This window comes from Pteropus vampyrus, unplaced genomic scaffold (genome assembly GCF_000151845.1).
Source record: "Pteropus vampyrus isolate Shadow unplaced genomic scaffold, Pvam_2.0 Scaffold257, whole genome shotgun sequence".
Taxonomy (NCBI): domain Eukaryota; kingdom Metazoa; phylum Chordata; class Mammalia; order Chiroptera; family Pteropodidae; genus Pteropus; species Pteropus vampyrus.
In genome coordinates, this window is record NW_011889038.1 from 881,128 (window position 1) to 887,230 (window position 6,103).

A 6,103-nucleotide genomic window follows, 5' to 3' on the forward strand; every position below is an offset into this window, starting at 1 on the left:
CTGTCCCTCCTCACCCATCTCTCAAAGGCACGCACTTCTTTCCTGGAAATACGTGAACACATGTGAACAGAATCGCTTCTAACAGCCACGCCTCAGCCAGCACCGAGGCACAAAGACACCCCCCCCCAGCCACCCATGGGGCCTTTTTGCATAAAAGGCTCCACTCCCTTCGGGATCAGACGTGCTTCTGGGATCGCGCCTGCCCCAGCAGGACAGATTGCCTTGGCGAGGCGATCAGATTCTAATTAGCACTAATTAGTGCTTCACAATCTGCGAGACAAGGCACCTGTAGCCAAGCCTTCCTCTGAGGACTTGAAACGGTTCCCGTGGGTTCAGAACATCAGAGGGAGTTGAACCCGAGCCGACTTGCTGCTGAAATCCACAAATCCCCGGGACTTCCTGCCCCTTCCTGCTCTGAGACCCTGGACCATCCTCGTCCACAGAGCAGGTGTCCAGGAGGGCCGGGGAGGTGGGGCATTGCCACACCAGACCAGGTGTGCTCGGTCCACGGGTCCTGGCCACCAGCCAGCTGCTCTTCCCGAGGGGACTCTGCCTGAACGTGGGCGCATCACGTGCGTAGCCACTGAGGCACAACTGTGCAAGTAGAAGAAAGGCCAGCGGTGCCTTCTTGAGGAAGCACCGTGGGGCAGGAGCCGAGGTTCACCCCGGGCCTTCCTCCTCGGCCGGTTCTGTGCTGGGGCTGGGGGCCCACGGGGGCTATAGGAGAGGGGGTCCCTGCCTCCAGGAGCTCATAGGGGGACATCGGCGTGCCAGGGATCTTGGGGCAAAATGGGCCCCAGCGCTTCTGGAAGAAGAGACAGCAGACAGGCTGGGCGGGAAGGGAAGAGCCCATGCGGAGGCCCAGAGCCGATGGCATTCGGACCGTCACTCCGCCACCCGCAGGTCAGAAAGCGGCTGTCTCCCCACAGCTGACACGGTGGCTCCCCAACCTCCCTTCCCTTAAGTGCCCTGGGTCCTGGCTCAACTCGCCCAATTCCCTGATGGATGGACGCAGCAGCAGGACCCGCCCGAATCCTGTCGAGCCTGGGAGGCCACCTGGGTCCCAGCTCTGCGGCTGCCCCACGACACCGGGCTGCCTGTGTCCTCCGCCTCTGCCTAGGGTCAGAGGGCACTTTTTTTTTAAAGCCCGATACATGTGTCTTTTGGTTTTATATGGATAGTCTGAGAACAGTTGACTCTGGACAGAATACGTTCCTGGGGGGTGCTATAGCTCCAGGATCGGACAGGACATGGCGGTGGCCCTCAGTCCTCTCAAACAGGTGGCAGGCACACTGGCGAGGAGGCGCTCGGCCACCACGACAGCTCAGGGTCGGCCCTGTGGGTCACTCTCTTGGGGAAGGGGCCGCTTCCTGTGAGCCAGGGGACAGGTGTGGCCACCTCCTGACCCTGCAGCGTCTGCTTGGCAGCGATGGCTTCTCAGGGCCCTGGGAAGGACCTGAGGGGACCTAGTGACAGAGGCCCCTGGACCCCACTGCCGGCACGACTTCCTGTTTCCAGGCCCCAGGTCGCCTGGCAGCTGTGGGCAGTGGCCGCGTCTCTGAGGAACAGCACAGAGGTGGCGGGCAGAGGGCAGCAGCTGCGTTCGCCCAGAGCCCGGTGACCGGAGCGTCCCCACCAGGGTCTGGCACAGGGAGGCGGCAGGGTTGGCCTGGTTTGCCGGCCACCCCTCCTTGCAGAGACAGTCGTTGCTCTCACACCACAGACAGCGGGGCGGGAACCGGGGCGGGGGCCAGGTTCCCCTGCCCCCTTCGGTCCCTGCTGGACCCTCGGCGTCCGTGGAGGAAGCTGCACGGGAGCCGCCGAGCGCGTCGATTCGCTAAGGATGTGGGAAGATGTTTCTCGCCCGCAGGTTTTTAAAGCGCGCTGGCTGGGCTTGGGTTTCTTCTTTCCTAATTGAATTCCATTTGTGCAGGAGAGAACAGAAAAAATACTGTTCCACTCTGCCCGGCCCCTCCCCCCGTGCAGCTCGGAGCCGGGGACAAGGGCAGTCGCCTTTCAGGCCCGTGTGAATGAGCCGGGGCAGGGCTGACCCCGGGTGTGCAGCCAGCCAGCCGGGGACAGGACGGGTGGCCCCGGGACAATAGCCACAGGCCCCTGGGCACCCTTCGGGAAGGGCTGGAGATGGGGAGGGCCGGAGACCACCCCGGCGAGAGAACGCAGCAGGCTGCCCAGGGTCCTGGGGGACGGGACCCCAAGGAAGCCACCCAGGCACCGGGAACCACTGCTGAATGCAGATGCCACGAGAACTTATTCAGAGCGTGGCCCTTGCTCTCGCTGCGTCTCCTGCCAGGGTGGCCACAGAGGCCCCAGCGCGGTGGAAGATTCCACAGACGCCACGGCACTTGGGGGAACCGGGCCGCCGTTTGGTTGCCGTTGGGCCCCCCCAACAAAAACCAAGGAAACCAAGGAAACCCCCGCCTAAAACCCAACCCCCGGCCCCCCCCAACCAACCCCCCAAGGGCCAAGCCCCAAAAAGCCCCCAAGAAACCGCCCCGGCCCCCAGACCCCTGGGAGGTCACTGCCCAGCATTCCCGTGCCAGCTCCTCACAGTCATTGTGAGGGGTCCACGGGGTCGTTGGCTCATGTCCGGTTCAGACGAGGAAGCTGAGGCTCGAGGAGGCGGCACCGTCTGCCTTGGGGTCGGCAGAGCCCCCGGGGTCCGGTGTGGGGTTTGCGCACAGGCCTCTCTGCTGCCCTGGCTTTGTGCTCGCCCCATCCCGGGCTCTGTGTCGCGTCCCTGTGCCCGGCCGCGCTGGCACACCCCTCATGGACCACCCAGCTGCTGAGTCGTAGCCCCCACCCCGCTTCCGGGAGCCTGTGGCCAGCGGAAGCTCCCACCTCCGGGCTGGTCTCCCTGGCGTCCGCTACGCCTTTCGGGGGTGAATCCACTGAAGGCTGTGTATGACCGAAGTGGCTCAAGATGAGGAGCGAACCCAAGGGGACGGTGACCTCCACGCCGACTCGTTGCCATGATGAGTAGGTAAGACGGGACGGGGTCTGACTGCTCCCCCCACCCACCCCTCGCCGCCCTCCCGCCAGCTGCACCCAGGCGATTAATCAACGTGGGGAAACTCGAACCGGAAGCTGGCACGCGGCCCGCCGGACTCAGCCACATTCCTGATCCCAGGAGGGGCCCGCCCTACTCTGGCCGTGGAGGACCTGGGGGCACCCGAGCTCCAGTCTCCGGGGCGACCCCTCACCCACATCTCTGTGCTGGTGCAGCTCGTGGCCCAGTGACCCACAGGCCACCTTTGCATTAAATCACATGGCCAAGCTGGCCCAGGGAGCCTGGACGGCGGGTCGGGGGGCGCCAACTCCAGCCTGGGGTTCAGGCATCAACCCCACTGCCAATACCAGCATTTGTCAGCACGAGGCTGAGCAGCCGTGATGCTGATTGTGGCCCATGCCCTGGGGACCACGTAACTGGTAACATGCACAGGAGCCTGCGGACTGAGGGGGTCACCCACTTTCCCAAAGTCACACAGCCAAGAAGGGACAGACCCCGCCCCACACCTGCCGGGCTCCCTGGGCAGATGGGAGGATGCCCAGGGGACGAGGGTGGAGACGGGGCCCGGGGTGGAGACGGGGCCGGGAGCCAGGGCTCAGAGCCGGGAGGGAGGCGGCCGGTCCTGCGGGTGTGGGGGCAGTGCCTGGTCCCTGGGCCTCAGACCGGGGAGCCTGGGGCGGGGGGACCTCCACACGGGCACCACGGAGGGACCGGACTGTGCAGCCAGGCGCGGGCTGTCGGTGGGGCCAGCCACAGCTCCTTCTCCAAACCCGCAGCAGAGCGATGGCAGATCCCGGGGAGGGAGCAGGCTGCGGGGCTGGGCAGAGCGCGGGTGCGGGGAGGGCGGGCTGCTGGGCACTTTGCACACTGTGGAGCCGGGAAGCCTGGGCGAGGAGCAGGGAGCCAGGCGGGCGCTGGGAGACCCTCAGAGGTCCTGCCCCCGCGTCCACGTGTTCCCCACGCGCTCCAGCATGGCCCCAGAGCCCACTCCTCGCTCCCACGGGGTCTGCCTCCCCGGCTCCTGGCCGTGGCCTTCACGTGGCCAGGCATAATAGTACATCGATAATAATAATCACCACCACCATTGCTGGGCCCTGGGCTGGCCGCCTTCTGCCCAGCTCCGTGCCGTCTTGCCGTTCGGCTCCTGGGTGTCGCTGCGAGTGGCCACGGGGTCACTTCTCTGCACGCTTCTCGGTTTGCCTCAGCCCCGCTCTATCCTGCTTCACGGAGGACCAGCCGAGGCGCGGAGAGGGTCAGGAACGGGCGCGGGCCCCGCTGCGGGGGAGATGTGCCAGTGCCCCTGTGCCCGGTGCCGGAGTGACCAGGAACCCAGGGCCCGTCCTCAGGCGCAGCGGCCCAGCCACCGGGGTACAGCCCCCCGGGGCCCTCCCCCCGGCCTCGGGGTGCCCCGAAGACCCTCCTTGGACCCTGTGAGCACCCGCCACGGTGGACCAGGTATGTGGCACTGCTCAGACTCGCCCCTGCCGGGCAGAGTGGCCCACAGCCGTGGGTACGTCCTCTGTGAGCTGTGGGCACGCGCCAGGCCCAGGGATGGCCGCTCTGTAATTTCCGATGTCGCTGGGCATGTGTGTGTTATCGGGTGATACTTAAATCCTAACCTTTTCAAAAGCAAACCCAAGTAAGTACATATTTGGGAACCATAATTCCAAGCTTGGAGGCATCACTCAAGGCGGACGGGGAGCGTGGCGTCATGACCGCTAACCGGGTCCCTCTGTGTCCTTGGGTTTGACAACATCTCTGTCCGTCGGGAGGGAACTCCTGCTACCAGCGCCAGTCTGGCCCTAGGTCACAGCGGGACCCTGCAGGCCCAGCAGCTGGGCCCTGGACACAGGTGAAGGGCGGCCTCAACCCTCAATGAGCCCACGCCATTAAAGGCTCAAACGCATGCGTACGGGGCCAGCGGCTGAGGCCCAGAGGCCTGGGGAGGCCGTGGCCCGAGCTAAGCCTTAGAGAGGGAATGGGGGCGACGGGGGACACGTAGGCGGCCCCCATGTTGCAGGGACAGCAGGAAAAGGCACGGCCACGCCTCGTTCAGGAACAGTGTGGGACGGCAGACGCTTGTGTCCTTGCGTCCTGTGGGTGATGGGGAGCTATGGGTCGGGGGGTGTTGGAGGGAGTAGAATTTATTTTGGGAAAAGTGAAAAAACGCATATTAATGCTAGGAGCTGAAAAGGGTGTTCCTACTCTTACCTCAGGGTGTGGAGGTCAAGGGCACAGCTCCTGACCTAGACCGCCCTGCCACGGGGCCTCGATGGCCTCGCTGTGTGTCCAGCGTGCGATGGGGTGACGGTGACGGCCGCTCCAGGCCATCGTGACAGGCAGGGAGGTGGCGCCCGGCCACGGGAACGGCGGTGAGCTGAGCGAGGGGAGGATGGTCGCCTGCAGCTCGGAGGACAGAGGCCTGGGCTGAGTCCCTGGCACAGGGTCATCCCTAGAGGTGGCTGTCACTGCCTCTGTCACCAACACCCTGGAGAGAAGACCCTGCCTTCTCTCCAGGGCTGCAGGTGGGTAGCAATTTCCGGAAAGGCGGTTTAGTGCCAAGAACCCTGCCTGGGCATCAGGACCCAGCCCCTGGTCCTGGTCTTGCTCCAGCCGTGGTGACCGGGGAGGCCTCCTCCTGGGCCCATTTCCCCTCCCAGCCCCTCTCGGCTCCTGGGAGCGCCCTGCCTCAGTTTCCCTGTCTGCCCCATCACAGTCTTCATTCAGGGCTGGGTCCAGTGCCAGCGGGACGCACACCCGCCGCGTCTGCTCAGTGGGTCCCATGAGTGTCCACCAGGCTGGATGGGGGGACCCCGGGAAGCCAGCAGCAGGTGGCTCCTGCAGCACCCCGAGGGCAGACAGGGAAATGCTGCTCGGAGCGGACATCTCTGCACAACCCCTCCCCAGGGGAGCCCCCTTCTTCGAGGGGGGTGACTAGGGCCCCAAAGGACCCAGTGAGGGGACTTCTGGACTCAGGAATATGGCCAAGGACACTGTCGGGCAGCGAGACGGGCACCATGGCCAACAGCCGTGCTCCCCAAGCTCCTCGGCTCCCAGGCCTGCGACTCTGCCCTC

At 65.2% G+C, this 6,103-nt stretch overlaps 1 long non-coding RNA gene across 4 annotated transcripts in view; it reads left to right on the forward strand.

The window, feature by feature from the left end:
* Nucleotides 1-2,502: 2,502 nt before the first annotated feature.
* The window catches only part of LOC105302043, a 10,501-nt gene continuing 6,900 nt past the window's right edge, over nucleotides 2,503-6,103 (forward strand). The window contains exons 1-3 of one of the 4 annotated variants that reach the window (XR_002776201.1): nucleotides 2,503-3,001; nucleotides 4,234-4,483; nucleotides 5,245-5,553. This is a non-coding gene — a long non-coding RNA (uncharacterized LOC105302043). Of the gene's footprint in view, nucleotides 3,002-4,233; nucleotides 4,484-5,211; nucleotides 6,096-6,103 lie in introns of those variants that run through there. The other 3 variants (XR_002776200.1, XR_002776199.1, XR_002776198.1) reach the window with 3 other exon arrangements.